This window comes from Pinus tabuliformis, chromosome 7, assembly GCF_031772625.1.
Source record: "Pinus tabuliformis cultivar Carrire ecotype Pingquan chromosome 7, CPIR1, whole genome shotgun sequence".
NCBI lineage: Eukaryota > Viridiplantae > Streptophyta > Pinopsida > Pinales > Pinaceae > Pinus > Pinus tabuliformis.
In genome coordinates, this window is record NC_142293.1 from 102,052,940 (window position 1) to 102,068,183 (window position 15,244).

The following is a 15,244-nucleotide window of genomic DNA, read 5'->3' on the forward strand; positions in this document are numbered from 1 at the left end:
TCAGACATAAGTGGTATAAAATTTTCCTCCCACAGAAGGGGGCATAAAATGGAACTCTCACACAAAGTAGCACAAAATGGTCCTCTTGAATTTGTTGATCAGATTCAAGTCCTACTCATCATCATCACAATCATCTCAAAATTTTGAGACCAATGGATGTAAACACAACTACTTTTTGGCAAAGTGTCAACATGGCCCCCTCTTAGCATTTCACCATTTCATCTTTCGTTCAAACTCTAAAGTAATGAATCTATTGCAAATATTTAGATCTCGTTTTACAATGCATCATATAGAGGTCACTGAAACCTGCAACATACATGCATCCTTTCGCTAAAAAAAAACAAGTAGAGTGTCCAAATAAATCAATATACCTCCTAATCTGAAGTTGACCTGAAAATTGGGTTCTCAAATGCCAAAACGGATTGTGCCGTCACGATCCTTGCAAAAAATCATGAAATTTGAGTATAAAGTTAACCCCGTTCTGAAATTGTCAAATCTGGGCCTCCAGAAATATAAAAGATTCCTTGTAGATTCTTGTGTCAAGGTTCCATTTCTCAACATTTTGCCTCTAGAAAATCAACTAATTAGATAAGAAAACCATCTACACCATTAGATTCTTGGTGAAATTCTGAGTAATTTGAGTATAATGTTGTCATATTTCTAACAACATCATAATTCGACCCTTAGAGAATCTATAAGATTCCTCACTTATTCCCTGCCATAGGGTTCCACCTCCTTGGTCTACGCGCTTGTGTCATGGTTTCGCTAAGTCGTTTACCTTGGCTTCCCTGTGGTTGATCTGGGCGGGAGTGGGATCTTGACGGTTGATTGATGTGCCCTTATTGCATATACGACAAACATCGAATCAATTCAAATTTATTACAAAATATGATTAATTTCTTAATTAAGCTTAAACTAATTAAACAAGAAATTAAACATAATTTGCGGCATCTAAACTAGCGCGCAATATTTCTTGGGATTATTCATTTTTCTATATATATATATATATATATATCTTATCCCTTTTTCATTTTTTTCAATTTTTTCTTTTTCTATATATATATATAGATATAGATATATATATATTATTCTTTCAATTTTTTTCAACAAGTAAATCTAAAATACAGGGTAAGTTACAATAGGACTCGTCGACCAGAGGTTTGATGGCTACTCACGAACGAAAAAGAGTTGGGATAGAAGGTTCAGGTTGAGACAGAAATCTGAAGGTGGCAAAGGACGAAAATATTTTTGTCTTGGAGTGTATTTTCTCATAGGTTTTCATTTGGCAACATTTAAAAAGGTGGAGACAAGTTTTTGTGTTATGCTCTTGACTTGCGAGAAGATACCAGAATACCAAATATGCGAAGAAATAACCCAGAACACAGAACAATAAGAAATAACAGCATGTATTTTATTATTCAGAAAGGAAATCAATGTTCACTTGCCTCTTCGAGGGGGCAACCTCCAATAGAGCTGGGCTCAATTTCAAAATAAGACATGACGCTCCTCAAGGGGAGTCTCTATCCTTTATATAGGATTCATACATGCAGTACCATGGGTCAGTACCATGGTTCTTATTAATACCATCTATCTAATACCATGGCCCATTTGCAACTAACAGTGGTCCCTTCTTTAAATGCGGGTCAAACACTTACAATTATTAATATGGGCTTTATTGACTCTTTAACTAACTATAACTATGACGCGACCCTATTACATAAATAAGGGGGTTAGGGTTGGACCCTAACATGCCCTCCCCATAAAAATAACCTTGTCCTCAAGGCTGAAGTTGCGGAAACTGTAGAAGAACAGTGGCTGGTTCCCAGGTCACATCTTTTGGAGAGGTGTCTTTCCACTTGATGAGGACTTCCTTGATTGTGTGGCTGCGCAAATGCCATTCTCATGTGTCAAGAATCTATTCAAGTTGGAGCCAGATTTAACCTTCTTCATCCAATTTTGGTAGACTGGTTTGAATTTTGCAATGGTTTCCAACCACTTTCTTGAGGCATGAGACATGGAAGATGGGATGGATTTTTGTAGTGGGTGGCAAGGCTAGCTTGTAGGCTACTTCTTCGATGCGCTGAAGTATTTGATACGGTCTGTAGAATTTTGGAGATAATTTTTGACAACCCTTGTCTCTAAGTGATGTTTGCTTATATGGTTGCAGCCTCAAGAATACCTGATCCCGTTCTTGAAATTTGCGCTCTGAATGATGTTGGTCTACCTGTTGCTTCATACGATTTTGAGCTTGATGGAGATTCTCTTTGAGGTGGGCCAACATGGTTGCACGGTTCTGTAGGAGTTGGTCCACTGCTTATACCTTTGAGCATCCCTGGATATAAGAAGTAGGTGAAGGAGGGAGTTGACCATAAACGGCTTCATATAGAGTCATTTTGGTGGTGGCATGATAGTTAGTATTATACCACCATTCAGCTAGAGGTAACCACTATACCCATAGATGTTTCTTTTATGAAGTGAAACACCTAAGGTAAGTCTCCAGACATTTGTTGATTGCTTCAGTTTGACCATCAGTTTGGGGATGATAGGAAGTACTAAGTTGTAGTTAGGTACCTTGTAGCCTGAAGAGTTCCTTCCAAAAGTTATTGGTGAAGATCGGGTCACGATCAGACACAATGGAAGTGGGCATGCCATGCAATTTTAAGATCTGGTCTATGAAAGATTGAGCCACCAAAGCTGGTGTAAAAGGGCGGGGTAGGGCGCAAAAATGAGCATACTTAGAAAGTCTGTCCACAACCACCATGATGACTGACTGGTTGCTTGACTTCAGAAGACCAGTAATGAAATCCATAGAAACCTCTGTCCAGATTGAGGAAGGGATGGGCAATGGCTGTAATGTGCCTGGGGATTTGACTGTTTCTCCTTTGTGGCACTTACACACATCACACTCAGCTACAAAAGTAAGAATGTCCTTTTTCATGCCTGTCCAAAAGAATGAACGTCGAGTACGAGCATAAGTCTTTTGAAAGCCTAAATGGTCTACAATGGGAGATGAGCGCAACTCTGCCAAAATGTGACTTTTGAGGGTGGATGTTGGTGATATCACTACTTTGTCCTTGTAGTGAAGAATCTCATCCCGCCAAGAGTAGCCCGCTGTGGAATTTGGATCCGCCTGCAATTTATTAATGAGTTGGGAGAGCAAAGGATGTAAAAACCATTCCTTGCGAGTCTCTTCAATCCTCTCTAGAATGGGAAGAGAGATTGCTAGCAGGGTGCTTTCCTCTTGGCATGATAAAGCATCCGCTATGACATTTTTGTGCCCTTTCTTGTAAATTATCTCATAATAATATCCCAACATTTTGGCTAGCCATTTATTTTGTTGTGGTGAGGACAGGCGTTGCTCCAAAAAATATTTAAGGCTTTGATGGTCTGTGCGGATTTGGAAACGCCGCTCCAACAAGTATGGTCACCAGGTATCCATTGCATGTAAGATGGCCATCATCTCCTTCTCATAGGTAGATTGTCCCAGATTTGTCCCACTTAGTTGTTGGCTAGTGAAGGCCAAGGGTTGACCTTCCTGCATTAAGACAACCCCAATACCCGTACCTGAAGCATCACATTCAATCACAAAAGATTTGGTGAAGTCAGGTAGTGCCAATACGAGAGTGGAACACATGGCATGTTTGAGAGCTATAAATGCCTGTTGCGCTTCATCATTCCAGAGGAATGAATTTTTCTTGAGAAGGTGAGTGAGGGGTCTAGAAATGCGACCATAATTGCGGACAAATTTGCGATAGTAGCCGGTGAGACCCAAAAATCCTCTCAAACTCTTCAAGGTATTTGGTTGAGGCCAATCCTGCATTGCCTGGTTCTTTTTGGGATCCACCCTGATACCTTCACGCCCCACAATGTGGCCCAAATACTCAACTTCTTCCATGCCAAAAGAGCACTTGGACAATTTGACAAATAATTTATGCTTCCGGAGCAGTTGCAAGAGCAGATCTACATGCTAAAGATGTTTTTCCTAGGTGAGGCTGTAGATGAGGATGTCATCAAAGAAAACAAGGACAAATTTTCTAAGATATGGTTTGAGCAGGTGATTCATGAGGCTTTGAAAAGTGGATGGGGCATTACAAAGACCAAATGGCATGACCAGGAATTCATAATGGCCTTCGTGAGTTCGGAAAGCAGTCTTTGGAAAGTCTACTTCTTTCATGCGAATTTGGTGATAGCCCGAGTGAAGGTTGAGCTTAGTAAAGAATTGAGCCCCATTTAGTTCATCCAACAAATCATCAACAATCGAGATGCAAAATTTATCTTTGACCGTCAGCTTGTTGAGGGCCCTAAAGTCTGGACACATACGCCATTCCCCATCTTTCTTAAGCACCATGACCACAGGCGATGAATAAGGACTAATGCTAGGATGAATGACACCGGCTTCCAGGAGTTCCTTGGTGATTTTTTCAGTTTCATCCTTTTGGGCAAAAAGGATATCTATATGGGCGCACATTTGGTGGTTGTGCCCCTGGGACCAAAGTAATGCTATGATCATGTTCCCCTCTCGAGGGTGGAAGCTCATGAGGCTTGTTAAAGACCTGCAGATGGTTGTTTAAGACCTGTTGCATCTCAGGATGAATATGAAGAGAAGTGGGTTCGAAGGCCTGGATGGCATTAAATTGGGCTATAACTCCATGGTGGCCCTTTTTTAACAATTTTTCCATCCTATGCGAGCTAATGATAGAAGGAGCACCAACCTGGGGTCGACGAAGGGTATGTGTGTGGTTATTCTGCTTAAAGCTCATATATAACTCCTGGAAATTCATTGTGATTGGGCCGAGTGTGCGAAGCCATTCAGCACCCAAGACAATGTCACACCCACCCATGTTGATGGAAAACATGTGGGTATTTAGGTGATAATCCTCCATTTGAAGTTTGACATTTTCACAGTGGCCTTCACATTTCATTGTCACCCCATCAGCAATCTGAACCTGGAAATTAGAGACTGCTCTGAGAAAACAATGCACTGCTTCAGTGACTCTTTGATGGATAAAGTTATGCGTACTGTTAGCTCTGCTACAGTTTCAACTTTTGATGGATTAAATTAGGTGTTCAGCAGTGCTGGTTTGGGTTGTGCAAGGCTTGCAGCAGTCTTCCATGTTTTCCCTTTCATGTTCCCTTTCCTCCTTATAACTCCCGCAATTCCATTGCATCCTTCCCCTTAAATCTTTCTCATTCACCTTTAAAACCCCGCATTGACCTTTGTTTTTATCTTATCCTGGGCCCCAATGTTTAATTCATTATAACCCGCGCATATAGAATAATCCATAATCGGGCCCTCCTCTTACCTGTCATATCACCCGTCATGTCACAATGAACCCGTGCATTATTTCTCCACCATTCGATCCTCCGCCCTTTGATCCAACGTCATACGCAAATTCCGCTCTGTCAACCTGCAAGTTATATAACCCGCGGGAAAATGGTATTCTGCCAACCACGTGTCTTCAAGTTGTTGGATCGCATATCCTTATATGTATACCACCTTTGCCCGAAGAGCGGTGTGATGAAACCGTTTACTGCCATTTGGTACGGTTCCCGCCCGCTAACCCTTTCACACCTCCGTCGCCTGTCAATTGTCGGATCGGCCCAACCATGATCCAATGGTCCGCGTTCTTTTCATATATATGTCTCCTGATAGCCTCCCTACATCGATCTCCACCATCCAACTTACTGGATTTGCGGCTAATATTTAATCGTTCCCCTATTTTCTTCCAGTGCCTCCCGTTAGTAGATCTTGGCCGTCCTTTTTGCCATCCGATGGCCAGTGTTTCATCTCGGCCTCTGTTTGTGTTTGAAGTGTTTTTCAGGGTATTCTTTAGTGTTTTTGGGCCTGTCTGCGCACGTATAGGAGGAAGAAAGCTATCAACTCCCTGTACTCTGTGCGTTAAATCCTCAGCTACCAGCATTCAAAGACAATACGGCCAAGGACGAGGAGAATGTTCCTCGAGCAGTTCAATGACAGTAGCAATTATTGAAAATTATCAAAATAATCTTTCAACTGTTCAGGAAGGGCACTGTAGTACAGAAAGAGCCATTTTGTTCATTTAATACGATGAGAATTAATCATAAGACCCATATCAAATTGTAAATGTGGTTGGTGGTCCATTAAGACACCTCCACGCATAACCTAACAGAGATATTTTGTAAACAAATTCTATATATACCCAAAAAAACGATGTAATCAGTTTGATGAATGTTAGATGAGTGTTAATGTGTTGTAGGCTTCAACTTCTGGAGACTGTAACTACTATGAGACTTGCAACGTCTAGTCTTCATTTCCAACTAATACAAGCTTCTTTTGCTGTCATTTGCTCATTTTTTACTTCTTCTATGTTCCAGGTTGTGCCTGTTTTGCAATTATTCATGTACTGTGAATGTTTAGCATCAGAGGGGCTGTCATCCCACCTCTGTGTTAGGATTTAGCATGTATCATTGAATTTTCTTGCAGGGTTCTGTTGTTTTGATACCAGAGAGCTGTCATCCTGTCTGTGTATTAGATAATAGATTTACAGACCTCCTTACTGGTTGCAGCTGGCCATCACAGGGTCCTGTGTATCTGCTGGTGTAGTCAGTCTTCTCCATCATCACATTTTGTTTAAACTGTGAGTAATTGGTGGTTAAAAGCCTTGTAGTTTGGGGGTGTTCACCCATGTCTGGGGTCAATCATAGTAGGAGTGGTTATTTGGCTTGAATATACAACATTTCTTTCATTCATCCATCATTTTATCCAACATTTTGTTGAGTTTATAATGTTCCCGAGCATCACTGATATACAACCTAGGTGAGTTTCTTGGGGTGATAACATTAATTGGCGCCATTGCTGGGGAGAGGAGAATTGAAGTTCAACTTCCCTGGGAGAATGACACAGCTTCAAGCTTTGATGACAGACAAGGTTTGAACACAGTTATTTGTTGTAATCATCTGTCTGGCGACTCCACTGGTGGAAGACCATCCTTTGGCGACTCCACATTGAAGTTCTGGCTCAGTTTATGAGACACACTCGAAGAAATCCTCAGAAATCTCTAGCTGAACCAGTGCCTAAACCTGAAGGACTTCTAAATCAAAGAAAGCTTCACAGAAAGGGGCATCAGGATCAGGTAAGCCTAAGAAGTCTCATTCATCTTTGAAAGACAAGGTTATTGCTGAAGATTTACAGTTTGAAGATCTAGAAAACAGCTTTGTTAATAAAGAAAAATCTCCAGAGATTTGTTCAGTACCTTGTATTATCAGTTCCCCTTTGAATCCCTGTCCAAAGAAAGCTTCCCATTCACTCCAAAACATAACTTTGGCTCGGCCATCCATCACTTTACTTCCTACTGCTCAATCTGCTAGTATTCTTCTAAATATTCCAAACATCGCAGGACAACAAGCACCTATAAGAATAGAAAGAATTATAGTGGCCAGATATGGACCATTGGTGTTGCCTGTGCCTCTAAATCCTATGCCTGTGGGAGAATATAAAAAATATATGCCTAAATTCACTGGAACAGATGGAGTAACAGCAGAAGAACACCTAGAAGCCTTTTACAGTTATGCTGATAATTTGGATATAAGTGAAAATGATGTGTGGATGAGAGTTTTCGTCCAGAGCCTGAGGCTAGGTAGTGGTTTAGAGAATTACCCCGGAGATCAATAACAGATATTGAAGCATTAGATGATGCATTTTTAAAGCAATGGGGAGATAAGAAGGATTTTCTATATTACCATACAGAGTTTGGTAATCTGAAGAGGGAAAATGGGGAATCAATACTTGATTTTAATAAAAGATTCAGTCGAATGTATAGTAAAATACCAGCTGAGGTTAAGCCTACTCCCACCTTTGCCAAACTCACTTATGCCAGTGCCTTTGACTCTGATTTCTGCCTGTTGTTGAGAGAAAGGAGATGTGCTACGCTGGCAGACATGCAGGATGCAGCCCTAGAAGTAGAATCCAATATTATGGCTACAAAAAAATTAAAGAGTCAAGCTGATAGAAGAAGACAAAGAAATCAGGCATCTACTTCTTCTGCATCATCTTCAGAACCTAAATTAGACAAAATGACTAAGATGATAGAGTCATTGGCTGCTGAAATTTCTAAGCTAAAGGTTGAGCAAAACTCAGGAAAAACAAGGCAGCAAAATACATTTGCTCCAAGAAATCAGAATCCTTTTAGAAGAGCAAATGAGCAGTTACAGATTATGCAGAGGGGTGAAGAAACAAAAGAAGATCAGAAAGTAAAATCTCCCTTCCAAAATGTAGTCATGGAGGAGGAACAATTTGAAGAGGATGAGGATGAAATTCACTGCATGGAAGATAAAGGCAGTGCTGCATTTTTGACATTGGATGAATATGAAGAATCTTTGCTGCAAGAACAAAATAGTCAAGAGTGGGATAGAGGAGCTGTTCTACAAACCGAGGACCAGCAGAGATACAATTTGAGGTCGAATGCAAAAAATGCCAAAGAAAATACTGCACAAAGAGCTGCTGTCCAAACTGAAGCATTGAATGTCAAACAAAGAAAGCCTGCAGTTGATCCAGTCATCCTCAAAGCTCCAGTTCAAGAGGTAAAAAGTTCTGATAAGCCATCTTCTTCATTCAGCTTTGAGTCAGAAGTTCAGAAGTTAAAAATATCTATGCCTCTGGTTGAGTTGGTGAAGAGTGAACTATTTAGAAAGCCTATCCTTGAAGCCCTTGAGCTAGACATCAAACACACCTCCACTGACTCTGTCAATTTGCAAGATGACAAGCTTGCCATTGTGCTCAACCCTATGATTGAACCTGCTCCCTATGATTGAACCTGCTAATAATAATTCTCCATCTTTTTATGTCTCATTGACTATTCATGATAAAATCCTCCACAACTGCCTGCTAGATACAGGGGCCAGCCACAATCTAATGCCTAAAGCTGTAATGGAGGAGTTGGGCCTTGATATCACTAGACCGTATCATGATTTATTCTCATTTGATTCAAGGAAGGTGAAATGCCTTGGATTGATTAAGGATCTAGCTATTACCTTAACTCAGCTGCCCATGAAGAGTATGATGATGGATATTGTGGTAGCAGATGTGCCTCCCAAGTTTGGTATGCTGTTGTCCAGAGGGTGGATAAAGAGATTAGGTGGGACATTACAGAATGATCTATCTTATGCAACTGTCCCGGTGTTTGGAGGAGAAAGCAGGAGATTGTACAGAGAAGCACAACTGGCATACATTATCAGTGATGAGAAGAACCCTACAAATCATCCTATATATGTAGTGGACACCGATTTCGGAGCATGTATCCTCCAAATAGAAGAATCTCAGAAGGCCGTAATGCAGATCAGGAAACCAACAGTTCATGCCGAGAAAATGCAAGGAAGTCAGGTTTGGGAAGTGTTCTTTGATGGAGCATGTTCTAGGGAGACTGCAGGAGTAGGGGTGGTGCTAATTTCTCCACAAAAAGAAAGTATTCAGCTGTCTTTCAAGCTAGTTTTTCAAGTAACTAACAATATAGCAGAATATGAAGCTCTGCTATTGGGCCTTAATGCAGCAAAAGACAGAGGGATCAAAAATCTGAAAGTGTTTGGAGATGCTGATTTGATTATTCAGCAAGTTAATAAAACATTTCAAGCAAAGCACCCAAGGATAAAAGCATACAAAGATGAGGTATGGAGAATCAGAGACTCTTTTGATTTTTTTTTCTGTATCTCATATATTCCTAGAGCCCAAAATCAGCTTGCTGATTCCCTTGCTGTTTCAGCCAGTTTGTTTATACCTCCCACGCCTGCCAAATTAGTTTATAAAGTCCAAATGAAGTACAAACCTTCCTTGCCTGATAATGTTCGCCATTGGAAAGTTTTTAATGATGACGATGAGATTAATTGGTTCCTTCAAGTCATTGATGAATTTTCAGAGATGCAAATTGACCAAGAAAATAAAGCTTTGTTAGCAAAACCCCAATCCCAGCTTAGAAATAAGATTGGAAAAAAGAGTATAGTCCAGCTTTCTAGTAACCATATTCCTAAGGGTCTAATTCCTCTTGAAAGACTGTTTGACCAAAATGATGTGCCTTACAAGGCTGCCCAAAAAGAAGACCAATCTGCAGTCTGTAAGCATGATATAGGAAGTCCAGGTCAGCCTAAATATGTGAATTTGTCCACTCATCTGTCTGCTGATCAAAGTGCTGAGTACTGCAATTTAATGAGGCAATTTGCTGCTGTGTTTGCCTGGGAGTATAGTGATTTGAAAACATATAATAAGAATATAATTCAGCAAAAAATCCCTCTGGAAAAAGACATTGTTCCTTTCAAACAGAAGCTGAGACCAATAAATCCAATGCTTCTTCCACTGATTGAGAAAGAAATTAAAAAGTTGCTGGCTGCCAAGATCATAGTTCCTCTTAGATATTCCAAATGGGTGGCTAATTTGGTGGTCGTGAGGAAGAAGAGTGGAGAAATTAGACTGTGTGTTGATTTCAAAAATTTGAACAAATGCTCAAAGAAAGATAACTATCCTCTGCCAAAGATGGAGCATTTGTTGCAGAAGGTCTCAGGAGCTAAAGTCATGTCATTTTTAGATGGATTTTCAGGCTTCAACCAGATTGTTGTGCACCCAGATGATCAAGAAAAGACTGCGTTTACCACTCCTTGGGGCACTTTCATGTATGCCAAAATTCCATTTGGATTGATGAATGCTGGAGCCACCTTTCAGAGAGCTATGGACATAGCATTTGTGGGAGAGAAGGACAAATTTGTGCTTATCTACCTTGATGATATAACAGTTTACTCCAACAACCATCAAAATCATTTGCAGCATTTGAAAAGGGTATTCTTGAAGTGCAGGAGGTTTGGAATCTCAGTCAATCCCAAAAAATCACAATTTGCTTTACATGAAGGCAAGCTATTAGGACATGTTGTGTCTGCTGCAGGTGTTCAGATTGACCCAGAAAGAGTCAAAGCAATTCAGGCTTTGACTGTCCCCAGATCAAAGAAAGATATACAGTCTTTTCTGGGCAAAATTAATTTTGTCAGGAGGTTTATTCCAAATTTTGCAGAACTTGTGAAGCATGTCACCTCCATGTTGAAGAAAGGAGCAGAGGTAAGATGGACCAAAACAACAAGAAAATCATTTGATTCCATCAAGAAGGCTATAATGGAAGCTCCCACATTAATAAGTCCTAACTACAGTAAGGAGTTTCATCTGTTTTCATTTGCCTCTGAGGATACCATTGCAGCTGTTTTGTTGCAGCAAGATGAAGAAGGTTCAGAACATCCGGTGGCATTTTTCAGCAAGAATTTGAGGGATGCTGAACTGAGGTATGATATTATAGAAAAATAGGCATATGCTCTTATTAAATCCCTAAAGGCTTTCAGAGTATATATCTTGCATTAAAAAATAATTGCATATGTTCCCTCTGCTGCAATAAAAGATGTCTTAACTCAACCTGATTCTGATGGAAGGAGGGCGATATGGATTGCTAAAATGATTGAATTTAACATAGAGCTGAAGCCCACAAATCTGGTAAGAGGTTAGGGTCTTGCCAATCTATTAGCTGAAGAAAATTACAGGTCTTTGGACATTACTCTCCTATGCATGATGGCAGAAAATAGTCAGATAAAAGAAGAGGAAAAAATAGCTGAAACAGAGAGAAAACAGTCAGTGGCCGAGAATCTAGCTTCATGTAATTGGTATGCTGCAATAATTAATTTCTTGTAGAAGCTAGAGATCCCTTCAGAATTTACTCAAAGTCAAGCAAGAACTTTAAAACTCAGGGCAGCAAAATATTGCATCAATAATAACCTGCTCTACTGGAGGGATCCATCTGGAATATTCCTAAGGTGCCTGGACAAAGAACAGTCAAGAGAAGTGATGCAACAGTTTCATAACAGCATGTGTGGAGGGCACCATTATTGGAAAACCACAGCCCACAAGATTCTCAGAGCTGGGTACTATTGGCCCACTTTATTTTCTGATGTTTTTGTTTTTGTTAAATCTTGTGACAGGTGCCAGAGATTTGAAGGAAAATAGCAGTTAAAATCCTTGCCCCTAAAACCAATTCAGGAAAAAGGACATTTTTAGCAGTGGGGTTTGGATTTCATTGGAGAATTAATCCACATTCCAGTGGCCAGCATAGGTGGATATTAGTTGCCACTGATTATTTCACAAAGTGGATTGAAGCAGTGCCTACAAGGAAGGCTGATCATAATGTGGTCATAAAGTTTTTAACAGAAAATATTTTTAGCAGATTTGGTTGTCCACATAAGCTAATAACAGATAATGTAGCAGCCTTCAGGGCAAAAGAGCTGGTGGAAATGTGTGATTCAATGGGCATCCAACTGGTTCATTCCACCTCATATTATCCTCAGGGAAATGGTCTAGCAGAATCCTATAATAAAAGTCTGATCAGGATAATTAAAAAGCTGTTAGAGGACTACAAAAAGAAGTGGGATTCAAAGCTCAAATATGCATTGTGGGCTGACAGAGTGACTATCAAGAAATCCATAGGGAGTTCTCCATTCAAACTAGTGAATGGCACTGAGGCTATATTCCCAATTCAGTTAACTCTCCTTGTGGTAAAATTCCTTCAAGAAGAGCAGAATGAAGAAGATGATATGGCAAGTAGAATCACTGATTTAACAGAGTTGCATCAGATTAGAGAACAACTGGTTGAAAAAGCCGCAGTACATCAGAGGAAGGTCAAAGAAGCCTTTGACAAGAAGGCAAAGATAAATAATTTTCAGATTGGTGACTTGGTGCTGAAATGGGATGCACTGAAGGAAAAGAAAGGCAACCATGGGAAATTTGTTGCTTTTTGGACAGGGCCTTTCATGATTTCACAGGTTCAAGGGAACAACACTTTCATACTGAAAAGTATGGGAGGAGAGACAGTTTTTGACGGCCCAGTAAATGGGCGGTTTTTGAAGGTTTATGTTGTTTAAGGTCTTTGGCCTTAAAGGTTGTAAATATTTTGTTTTTATCAGTTTTGTGTAGGCAAAGTAGACTCCATGCCCAATGGAACACTGGGAATTTTGATTAGTTTGCTTTCAGCTAGAAAGGCATTGGTCTGCAGGTTCTTGAGACCTCACAGGGAGGATCTCATCCCCAGAAGGAGCCAGTGTTAGCTCTGCTACAGTTTTAGCTTTTGATGGATTAAATTAGGTGTTCAGTAGTGCTGGTTTGGGTTGTGCAAGGCTAGCAGCAGTCTTTCATGTTTTCCCTTTCATGTTCCCTTTCCTCCTTATAACTCCCGCAATTCCATTGCATCCTTCCCCTTAAATCTTTCTCATTCACCTTTAAAACCCCGCATTGACCTTTGTTTTTATCTTATCCTGGCCCCCAATGTTTAATTCATTATAACCCGTGCATATAGAATAATCCATAACCGGGCCCTCCCCTTACCTTTCATATCACCCGTCATGTCAACGATGAACCCGTGCTTTATTTCTCCACCATTCGATCCTCTGCCCATTGATCCAACGTCATACGCAAATCCCGCACCGTCAACTTGCAAATTATATAACCCGCAGGAAAATGGTATTCCGCCAGCTACGTGTCTTCAAGCTGTTGGATCGCATATCCTTGTACGTATACCGCCTTTGCCCGAAGAGCGGTGCGATGAAACCGTTTACTGCCATCCAGTACGCTTCCCGCCCACTAACCCTTTCGCACCTCCATCGCCCGTCAATCGTCGGATCGACCCAACCATGATCCAATGGTCCACTTTCTTTTCATATATATGTCTCCCGATAGCCTCTCTGCATCGATCTCCACCATCCAACTTACTGGATTTGCGGCTAATATTTAATCGTGCCCCTATTTGCTTCTAGTGCCTCCCGTTAGTAGATCTTGGCCGTCCGTTTTGCCATCCGATGGCCAGTGTTTCATCTCGGCCCCTGTTCGTGTTTGAAGTGTTTTTCAGGGTATTCTTCAGTGTTTTTGGGCCTGTCTGCGCGCGTAGAGGAGGAAGCAAGCTATCAACTCCCTGTACTCTGTGCATTAAATTCTCAGCTACCTACATTCAAAGACAATACGGCCAAGGACGAGGAGAATGTTCCTCGAGCAGTTCAATGACAGTAGCAGTTATTGAAAATTATCAAGATAATATTTCAACTGTTCAGGAAGGACACTGTAGTACAGAAAGAGCCATTTTGTTCATTTAAAACAGTCAGAATGAATCAGAAGACCCATATCAAATTGTAAATGTGGTTGGTGGTCCATTAAGACACCTCCACGCATAACCTAGCAGAGATATTTTGTAAACAAATTCTATATATACCCAGAAAAATGATGTAATCAGTTTGATGAATGTTAGATGAGTGTTAATATGTTGTAGGCTTCAACTTCTGGAGACTGTAACTACTGTGAGACCTGCAATGTCTGGTCTTCATTTCCAACTAATACAAGCTTCTTTTGCTGTCATTTGCTCATTTTTCACTTCTTCTATGTTCCAGGTTGTGCCTGTTTTGCAATTATTCATGTACTGTGAATGTTTAGCATCAGAGGGGCTGTCATCCCACCTCTGTGTTAGGATTTAGCATGTATCATTGAATTTTCTTGTAGGGTTCTGTTGTTTTGATACCAGAGGGCTGTCATCTTGTCTGTGTATTAGATAATAGATTTACAAACCTCCTTACTAGTTGCAGCTGGCCATCACAGGGTCTTGTGTATCTGCTGGTGTAGTCAGTCTTCTCCATCATCACATTTGTTTAAACTGTGAGTAATTGGTGGTTAAAAGCCTTGTAGTTTGGGGGTGTTCACCCATGTCTGGGGTCAATCATAATAGGAGTGGTTATCTCGCTTGAATATACAACATTTATTTCATTCATCCATCATTCTATCCAACATTTTGTTGAGTTTATAATGTTCCTGAGCATCACTGATATACAACCTAGGTGAGTTTCTTGGGGTGATAACACGTACTGCCACTATCAATCAAGACTACTACAAGGAGATGCTTAATAAAACCTCTGATTTTGAGAGTTTGGGGAGAATAAATTCTTGCCAAAGCATGAAGCAAGATAATTGGTTCTTCAGGTGTAGCTGAGAGCTCATTGTCCAGCTGGTTGTCCTCATCTTCCTCCTTTGGCCCCTCAAATAGTGGGGCTTCCTCAGATGAACTGTGATCAGTAGCATCAATTTGAAAGAATTTGGGTTCCTTGCATTTATGCCCCAGGGAGTATTTCTCATCATAGTAGTAACACAATCCTTGCTTTCTTCTTTCTGCCATTTCCGCTGGTGACACCTTTTGAACCTTAAGTGTTTGGGTAGTGC